Source organism: Aptenodytes forsteri, unplaced genomic scaffold, assembly GCF_000699145.1.
Source record: "Aptenodytes forsteri isolate BGI_AS27 unplaced genomic scaffold, ASM69914v1 Scaffold57, whole genome shotgun sequence".
NCBI classification, from domain to species: domain Eukaryota; kingdom Metazoa; phylum Chordata; class Aves; order Sphenisciformes; family Spheniscidae; genus Aptenodytes; species Aptenodytes forsteri.
Genome location: NW_008796220.1, coordinates 48,065 through 58,513, shown reverse-complemented (window position 1 = coordinate 58,513; position 10,449 = coordinate 48,065). Strand labels below are relative to the sequence as shown.

General features: G+C 43.8%; 1 long non-coding RNA gene across 1 annotated transcript in view; it reads right to left on the bottom strand.

Moving 5' to 3' along the window:
• Positions 1-8,920, bottom strand: part of LOC109279738 — a 17,283-nt gene extending 8,363 nt beyond the window's left edge. The window contains exons 1-2 of the long non-coding RNA XR_002086324.1: positions 8,910-8,920; positions 5,639-5,644 (exon numbers count right to left, since the gene is read on the bottom strand). This is a non-coding gene — a long non-coding RNA (uncharacterized LOC109279738). The remainder of the gene's footprint in view (positions 1-5,638; positions 5,645-8,909) is intronic.
• Positions 8,921-10,449: the final 1,529 nt, after the last annotated feature.

Sequence of the window (10,449 nt, the reverse complement as noted above, 5' to 3'; positions counted from 1 at the left end):
ACGTCCTTCTTGTAGTGAGGGGCCCAAAACTGAACACAGTATTCGAGGTGCGGCCTCACCAGTGCCGAGTACAGGGGCACGATCACTTCCCTACTCCTGCTGGCCACACTATTTCTGATACAGGCCAGGATGCCATTGGCCTTCTTGGCCACCTGGGCACACTGGTTCTCCTTCATTTCCTAAGTATCACGTAGATATACCTCTCCTTTTCTGCAAGACAGCCTGCTCTACAGTATAACATCTCAATGATATGTTATTTTAAATGGCTTTCTTTGTGCTGCCTCCAGTTGTCTGGAGCACCTCAATGGCAAACACTCAACTGTTAGTCTATAATTCTATGAATATTAAAATTCAGTTTGCTGTGCTGGGTCCAGTCTTCTCTATGTCACTTACTGATGTTGGCTTTTCCAGTCTAATTGATGCCAGTGACCTCTACAAAGCCCTGAAATGGGCTGAAATCACGTCTAGCTGGTAAAATCTGCATTCACAACCATGTAGGTGACCTCCTTTTGGAAATCATGTGTTTATCCACAGCGAGCCAGACGGGAAGAAGGATCCTGCCAAGGAAAATGTGGGCGCAGTGGCTGGCAAGTGCTGAAGTCTGACGCCAGCTACCACACTGGGCAGCGGCATGGACTGGGACCAGATATCTGCATTCCATTTACCTCTCTGCACAATGGACTGAATGATATTGATATATTTGATAGGTGCTGCAAGAATTGATTAGCTAATGTTTTGCACAGGGCTTTGGAGTGCTACATAATTAGCTAATGCTTGCACAGGGTTTTGGAGTGCTAGATAATTTCTAAGTATTATTAATATCCTTGCAGGGAAGCTATCTTGTCTCAGAACTCACTTTGCAGCATGCCTCTCGCAAATCAGGCAGGATTGGAACCGGGAATGATGGAATTATGTTGGTATAAATTCTGCACCCTTCATAGTGTGGGCATATGGATCTCAGAGCAGAAACGGTGAAACTCATTGGCTTTACAACTTGCTTTGGTCTTTGCTGCGATAGAAAACAAGCTGCTATGTGACTACATTATAAATCTGAAGACATAAACATCCTATAGGGACTACACATAGCCTGGTCAAAGAGGAGAAATGCCGTTACGTGGGCCTGCTGGAATTGTTGATACCAGTGTATTCTTCCAGTGCAGCACAGGGAATATGCAGATAAGAAGGAAACACAATAGAAACTTAAAAAATGGTGGTGCAACGTGCTAAGCTGAAGAATCTTGATTCTCATCTATAAAACTGCAAAACTGACTTTGTCAGAGCTTTTGCTTATTGACAAAACCCCCACACTCAACAGAGGACGTCATCTGAATCGAGTAAACTGAACCCAGCTAGAGACACGGCTTCATGAGCCTTAGGGGAAAGCTGCATGTATATCTGTAGTCTGTTCCGTTGGTTTGAAGATCTGCTTTCTCAGAAATGCTTTTCTCTTAAATACTTAGCTCGAAAGAGGCTGTTTGGTCACTCATTCCTGCCAGAGGGGAAAGAATTGCTAGGCTTGGATATAAATCAGACCTGCCAAGGTAAATCACAGTTGGCCGATAGCCTGGCTATTAACATATCTGAGGCTCCAAGTGGTTATGCTCAGAGGGTCTAGGAAGGATCAGGAGTGCAGTTAGTCTGATATTTCGTACTATTTTACATCTGAGTGTACTTCCTCATTGCCCACAACAATCAGCTATGCCAGCTGAAATGGCAGATTTATACAGACAGACTTCTTTGCGCCTTCTAGCAATGGGAAAAGATGAACATTGAATTTGTCCTAAATCGTATTAAACAGAACTGACAGCGAAATAAAATCTGCAATTCTATTTTTTTCCTGATGGATACTGATCCTATGAACGTGCATAGAAAGGAAGTTGTATCCCGCTCTCCATCATATCAGTCTAATTCTGGTTTTAAAGCTTTTGCTCCAGATACTGACTGGTATAACAGGATCAGCTTGACCCACAGTCTTTACAAGCTTGACCTTCAGAATAGAGCTTCCTGAACACCCATCCTGCCTTCTCTTGAGGGAAGAAAGATGAAAGTGAAGAATGGCACCGGGGGGCATTTAGGAAGTATAGGAAGATAACATTAGCAAAGATAAAAGACATCTTGCTCAACTAGCATCTGGGAACTAATTAGGTGTTGAAGGAGCCATTGAGAGAGATGGAAATTCTGTTTGTCTAGCCAATTTTAACGCAGCCAAACAGCCTTTTACTGTACATCCTGCATGGATAATTTATGATGGCTAAGAAAAGACATGCCCTGTTCTGACTTTCTGTGATCTAAAGCTAAAATCGCGGTTTGAGACAGCAGACTGTTCTTCCCTAATCACTCATCCATTACTCTCCTATTCCTCAAATGAAAAATGGCCAGGTCCCAACTGAGATGAGGCCACCGATAACAAACAGTGCAGAATCTTCCAAGCCGTTGCAGACCAGAACTGGTATCTCCACACGGTGCAGTCCTGAATGATCCTGAGAAGCTAACTTGGGTCCAAAAGCAGTGTAATGGTAAGATAAGGCAAATCCATGCTGTCTATGAGCAGAAGAAAACACTCCACGTACAAATATTGTGTTGACAAGACTTTACCACTTCCATTAGCTCAGTTATCTCTGAACCATGCTTTGTTGCGAAGTGCAGACTAGCCCGTGCGATGCAAGGTATTCCCGTGTGCATGTATCCTTTGCAATAAATGGAAGCCACTGCAATTATTTTTCATTCAGGGGAGTTGCAACGTAGAAGTAAAAATGCTCATTTCACATATTTATGGTAGAGGGCTCTGTTCAGCTCTACTGCTACATTGCCATCATTTTATTTTTCTCACTGGAGTCAACGCTGGATTTATATCAAGTGTTTCTTCCACAATATATAAGCATGACAGTTTCTCAGGAAAACATATGAATTTTTAAGAGGAATAAACAATTTATCTTTTCCTAAACTCATCCTGAAAAATCCAAAAATTGCTTCTGTTGTGATCGGAGGGAAAACTTTCAGACAGAGACCAAGCACAAATATTTACTTGTGAAATCATAAAACTTGCTATACTGGAATACCTGAAAGAAGATCCTTATAATGGAAATTGTTGGGCAACCTGTCATCTCCGCCACTTATTTTCCCTCTAATAACAAGCTCTGTTTCTATTCAGCCTCTCATGACTATTAGTGTATAATGCTAAACCATCTCATCCCAAAAAAGCTGGGAGATGATTTGCATCGTGCTGTGCACCCTCTTTAGAAGATGGAGTTGTTTGTGGTGAAAGCCCTGAGCCTACTTTCTGGAGAAGCAGGACTATCATCCGGCTCGCCTCTGACTGTCCTGGTGACTTTCAGCAAACCAAGTGCTCCCAACCTCTCTTTCTGCTTCTGTTTCTCATTCTTTAAAATGGCACTAATGGTACTCATCTTTTTTTATTCCAGCTCTGCAGAGCGCATGCTGTTTCTTACAATGGCCATATGTGCACCACTTGGCACAACGAGGAGCCTGACCCAAGCTGCAGGCTCCAGTTGCCACAGTTAACACAAATATGAAGAAAGTTATCATACAGTATGCCTCACAGCTCCTAGGTCGGCTGAGAACACAAGGGAAACTCTGGCCGTGCTGAGGTCAAGGGGATTTTGTCGATACTGTTCATTCAACCAAGCTTTCACGCAGCCACAGGAGGATATTCTAGAGTGGAGAACGACTCACCTTGAATGCCTACCACTAGACTCACCTACTAAACTAGCTGCTGTCACAATTAAAGTATTTTCAGTCTATATTGCTGTTTTCTTATATAAGGACAGATCTCAGAGGGATCTAACATGGACCTAAGACTCCTAGCAATTTACAGAAAGATTATTTGTTATGCTATACATTAAATGTTCTACCCAAACAGAATCATAGAATCACAGAATTGTTTAGGTTGGAAAAGACCTTTAAGATCATCAAGTCCAACCGTTAACCCAGCACTGCCAAGTCCACCACTAAACCATGTCCCTAAGCGCCACATCTACACGTCTTTTAAATACCTCCAGGGATGGGGACTCCACCACTTCCCTGGGCAGCCTGGTCCAATGCTTGACAGCCCTTTCAGTGAAGAATTTTTCCCCTAATATCCAATCTAAACCTCCCCTGGCACAACTTGAGGCCGTTTCCTCTCGTCCTATCACTTGTTCCTTGGGAGAAGAGACCGACCCCCACCTCGCTACAACCTCCTTTCAGGTGGTTGTAGAGAGCGATGAGGTCTCCCCTCAGCCTCCTCTTCTCCAGGCTAAACAACCCCAGTTCCCTCAGCCGCTCCTCATCAGACTTGTTCTCCAGACCCCTCACCAGCCTCGTTGCCCTTCTCTGGACACGCTCCAGCACCTCAATGTCCTTCTTGTAGTGAGGGGTCCAAAACTGAACACAGTACTTGATGGATGGGCTCATCAGATATCTCTTGTGCTCAAATGCAGCTTAAGGTGATGGGATGATAAAGGATGCTACTTGTGCCTGGGAAAGGAAAAAATCAACACCATGCTACCCTGGTTTTCTGGAAAAGTAAGATTTCATTTATACTACACATATAGGACAGGACTGTATGCAACACAGCACAGCAAAGTGTCTAAAACTTATCCCACAGAGATAAGCACAGAATGGGAGAAGAGGAGCAAAGAGCCTGGCTACCTCCCCCAGGCATCAGCAAGCAGAGAGGATACGGATCCAGCACGACATTGATGCGGACACCACGCACAGTCTGACCCACTGCATGTCAAATGAAACATAAAATGATGTCCTTCCCCACGGTGAAAAAGGCAGGGGGGACTTCTCAGCAGCAGATCTCAAGGATCGATGCAGCTAACGTTTTGTGAGATTTCCCACTAAAATTCTCACGCTGGTTTGCAATGGAAACCGTACTCTTCTGTGCTAAAACGTGTGCTGTCAGACAGCTGCTGCATTTCCAGCCTGGGTCTTTCTGACCTTTCTGTCTGACCAACTGAGTTTGGTGGAATATTTTCTGGATTTTTCATCTGTGTAACAGATCACAGACAGGTCGACCACTTCAAAGCAATTTGGATCCTTCAGGATGACAAATTGTTTCTGTTATCGAATATACGCATAATTACTACTAAAATTATATTTGAAATGGTTACCAGGGAATACAATTTTAGCCCATACCAAGGACTGAAAAGTCAAGAGAAAATGAACAGAGCGTGTTTTAATCAGAAGATAAGTAGTTTTCCAGCTACTATAAATAGAAAAGGCTGGAAGAACGCATTCGACAAGCAGAAGAAAGTGTGAGGAGGGTAAAATTCCACAGTGTTTTGGCTTTGGACTTCAGAAGGTAGTGAGTGAAATAGTGTGTAATACAAAGATAGATAGTGTGAAATACAAAGAAGCCTTTGTTGTTTACATCTGAAGTTTAAAAGTGGCACAGTGTGAATAAACAAAGGATGTTCCATGAAACACTGCAGCAGTGATGTACTCGCTCCGTTTGAGTTCCAGAAACGGCATGTAAATAGAGGCATCGCCTTCTTGTTTAAAAACAGAAGGAGGTAAACTTTAAAGCTTGCCTTCCAGAAAATCTCATTTACCCAGATCTTTAGGGTTTTTATAAGCTTTTAAGTGGTAGAAGACACACAAGCTTAATAAGTCTAATATCTGGATCGTTTACCATTTGCTTTCAGCTTGGTTAAGCTTCTTACTAACGCTAATAGTACACATGCTTTTGGAAACCTGAATTAGCTATTTGTTATCTTTTCAGGAAAAAAATTTTGCTCTCAAGTACTGGGATAATATCAAGCAATTTATTTTTTGTGCAGACATGCATAAACCATGCTGCCATGATAGTTCCACAAGTTAACTGATTGTTTTACAGGAGGATGCATTATGATCATTGATAAGGACAGAATCAAAAGATACATAGATTCAGTTAGATATTCAGAATGATATTTCACACTGAGCAGTTACATAGCATCGAACGTGATTCAAGTTAGTTATGGTATCTGTACATACCTTTCAATGCAAAGATCTCCCCGTATTTGACAAATCTTTGATGAAATTTGATTTCCATTCAAAATATTGTAACCTATTCCTATAACATAGACAGAGGTAACCTTTGGTGAAGTTAAAAAAAAAATCGTAATGGTTTGAATTTGCTGGATGTGAGATCTACACTGGAGCCAGCAGATGAAAACACCTTTTGAATAAGCATGTACAATCCTGAGAATTTCCATACAAATCGGTTTGGTTTTGCTTATTTGATGCTGAAACCAACTGATCGCAGAGCGGAAGGCAGGGTAATGCTGCCAGCTGTACACTTCATTTGTATTGCAGTGAACTCTGTATGCAAGGCAGCTCAGGGTACCAGAGACATGCTCAGGAGGTTGGCAGGTCTGATAAAAGACGGATGGGAACCCCCGTCCCACTGGAGTGGCATCTAAAGGCCAGAAGATGCCTCTCCAGGACACCACGAATGTCACCGTGACACTTGTGCACCAGGCAACAGAATTAAAACTTCAAGGATCATAGAATCATAGAATCATTGAATCATTGAGGTTGGAAAAGACCTCTAAGATCATCGAGTCCAACCATCAACCCAACACCACCATGTCCACTAAACCATGTCCCTAAGTGCCTCATCTACTCGTCTTTTAAATACCTCCAGGGATGGGGACTCCACCACTTCCCTGGGCAGCCTGGTCCAATGTTTAACCACTCTTTCAGTAAAGACATTTTTCCTTACATCCAATCTAAACCTCCCCTGCCGCAACTTGAGGCCATTTCCTCTTGTCCTATCGCTAGTTTAGGATAGCCCATGTCAGCCCATGTCCCAAAACAGACAAAACTGATAAAGCACTAAAGGGAAATGGGCACAGCTGGGGTCAAACAAAAGCTGGTGATCTCCTAAATCCAGTGTCACTCACTGCATCACCCTGCTAGGGCCATATCTAAACATACTCTGAAATCAGCTCCACAAAAACTACCTAGGAAGATGAAACTGCTGGTGAGTTACTAGCACAGCTGCACATGACAAAATAAGAGACAATTAACCCAATTTCTCTAATCTCTACCCATCTATGGACTCTTTGGTGAAGGTTTTGGTATGAACTGTGGAAATCGGACTTAGTTTTCATAGCAAGCTGGTTCACCAAAGACAACCTAAAAAGATTTGAGTTATTCTTCAAGCATTAATATCCACTTCTTGTGTGAGTGCCCTCAAAAGCAGATGGCTTCTGCTTACAAGCCCACTGACTGATAGCACAATGATATTCCTGAAATCTGCAAATACATGGCAAAGAAGTCATACTTTGGGTGCTAACTAGAAAAGCAGAGATATGACCTGCGCCCTTTGCAAAGCAAGTTCACTTCTACAGCCCAAGCTCTGTGCATATTTATTTAATACAATTACTTTCCTTCTACAATTTTGGTTACTTGTGCCTGCAGCAAAACTATTTTACCAGAAGAGGGGAAAAAATGCACTTGGCCAGAACATCAGCTGCAAAACCAGCATAGTTATTTCTTTCATATCCTCTGCCAGCTGCCAGAAATGCTGAGAGTTGTGCAGTTGCGCAGCACGCGAGGAGGGGTGAAAACAAAAATCCTTCGTAAGGAAACAGGGCAAATCCTACAGCTTCGGCTCCTTCACGCACCATCCCTGAATGAGCTTCCCCTGTGTAGCTGTGATCAAACTGCTTCTGAGCACAATAGAAAGCAATGTACTACAGGGGGCCTAGCGAGCTATCTTCTAACTCCACGTACCTTTAATTAGCAACAGATTTCTTTCACGAGCTATGGTGATTTCTTATCAAAGAGGTGCACCTTCGGCTTACAGAAAAATAGCAGTGAAGGAGACCTCCAGAGCTTCTTTAGCTTATCCACCTGCCCCAAGCTCTGCCTACTTCTTCCTGGAAGAGTTTAGATACAAACTGCTTTCATAAATGTGATTAGCAATCCTCATGACAAACATACCCCACAGGAGGGGCTTGGATGTTTGAATGAGATTCACAGTCAACAAGTTAATTTGTCAGTAGGCTTAGAATATACAAGACCATCTTGGACTTCCGAGTCAAGTTCCACTCATGGTGTAAGCCTCCTAGCATCGACGAAATGGATTTATGCAGCTGAAAAGGAGAGTTGAATTTGGCCATTAGTAAAACCAAATACCGAACTGATTGTGCCTGGAGAGGAAGCAAAGAAAATGCAGGGAATGCACTTTACATTTCAGCGAGAACCTGGCATTTGCAGCACATCATCTTCCTGCCAGCTACAGAACAGCAGTGACTTGGCAGAGGTTCGATAGCCAGATGTCATCCTCATCTGGTTGTCTTGGCTCAGGCTGTTTGTTTGAAATGAACAGCAAAACAGAGCGAGTAGGGGTCTTCCTGGTGCTACTTGCACGACAAGTAATAGAAGTAGGAAAGGTCTTTTGGGCGATGCCGGAGTCCTCTGAAGCTGGCATTGCTTTGCACCGTTTTGTCGAATTTACAGCCCTCACCAGGCAAAATCTGGGAGGTGGAATCAGAGTTAACAGGCCAAGAACAAAACGGGATATAAGGATTTGTTTGACAGCTGTCTCTCTTCGGGTGATGAATACAGAACAAATGATCTCCCCGCGTACTTCCCCAAGGCAGCTTTGAACACATTTCGGCACTCAGAGTCCTGGGTGCGTTTCCCAGAGATAAAATGCTGCAGTTATATTTCTTTGTTCAAACGCATTGCTATGTCTCTCCTCCGCTGTAAATCTTCAGTTGGTTGTTTTATTTAAGGAGAGAGATCATTTGTTTTCTGCATTTCTATTATATTACCCTAAACAACGGCAAGGAGAAAATCATCAGGGTAGTCCCCGTCTAAAACCTGCTGGCTTTCTAGTTCATTGTTCTTTAAGCTAGTACAAGCTATTAAAGATGCACTGATAAATACGGAGGTATGCAGTCTAACATTACATATTCCTCCTACCACATGGTCCTTTAGATACGGCAGAAGAGTCGAACTAATGGGTAAATGTTTGCCAGGGTTTTGATGTGGCAGCTAAGTCACAAATGCCTTTAGACCCAGGATACAAAAGAGAGAAGTACATACCATTCTCGCTCAGACCCCACATGGCTGACCTTCTATCAGAAGGAGAATTACTTTTTAAACTGAAAGCCTGATAGCGCGCGTGTATGTTTGTATACACATCAATATGTGTGATAAGAAGGCTGCTTTGTGGCAAAACCTGCCAACAAACCCATTTTTCTGTTGCCATCTGCTAGGAAGAGAGCAAGCACCTGTTAGGAGCAGCTGCTTGAATGCAGAATGTAGGTAAGAGAAAAATCAGTTTCATTTTGGAGTTGGCCTGCTGCAGGTAGCACATGGCTCTCACCAACAAGGATGCCAAGTGGTCCTTTTTAAGCTTGTCCTAATTAGGAAGTGGCTAGCGTTATGAAATCTCAAAACTGTCCATTTAGGTTATTACAGCAAGTAGAGAGAAACGATGGGGCTCCCCCCGCCACCCCCCAAAACACCTGCCCAGCCTCCGCTGGGGTCTCTGCCCTCTCCCCTGCCTTTTCCTTTTTTTGAAGCAAGAGCACGGGGAAAGCTAACAGACCATTTGGAGATGTCGCGCATGGCTCTGTGCCTCTCTTGGCATGGCAGGCTGCATCAGGACATGTCGCTCTGAGGAATCACAGCGTTAGCAACACCCCTCTACTCCTTCCTTCGGAGAACAACTGCTTCCCTTTTGCTGCCTCTTTACATCCATCTCAGTGTGGGTCCTTTGAGGGTTTTACGAGAAGGAAATGAAGGGGTTCGGTCCAAGCGCTCGCTGTGATCAAGGCTATAGGCACCAACAGATGCCAACCCTGCCAGGCTGTCATTTCTCCAGGGGAAGCAATGGGGGTCCCACCATCTAGGCAACTCGAAGTGGGCAGGAGAGACACATTAAAGGATTTCCCATACTCTTCCAAGTGAAATATCCAAGATCACAAGTCAGCGTGGCCTCTTCCACCATGCCTGACACCACGGATGGTCTCAAATCTGCTGCCCTTAATCCATGCTCACGGTATCTGTGTTTCCATTGAAGGAATAAGGTCATTCCGCTTGTTCTCTCCCAATCTCCCAAGCGTAGACTGTTTCTGTCTAGTTTTTTTCAGCTGGTGAATATAACATTTGTGCCCCACAGCCGAGCTTGTCTTGCACAGCCTGTGGGACACAGCCACTCACCTTATGAAAGTGGCCAGCATCTGCCCATCCCAGGGTGTGAGAGGCTTTTGGTCTTAAAAATCAGCAAGCCTGCAGGGGGTTCTCCCGCCCCCCTTCACCACACAGCACTACATCTAATAATCATTGGGGGAGGCATAATAGCACTGTGAAGAGCTCCTACCTCTAGGTAACAGCAACAGGAGGTCAATGGGTGGGTTTCCTTTGCACAGGGAAAATTTGCAATCGGCACTGATATTTAAAAGCTCCTTCAGGCCCAAACATCTTCCCTTTCCCTTTTCCTCA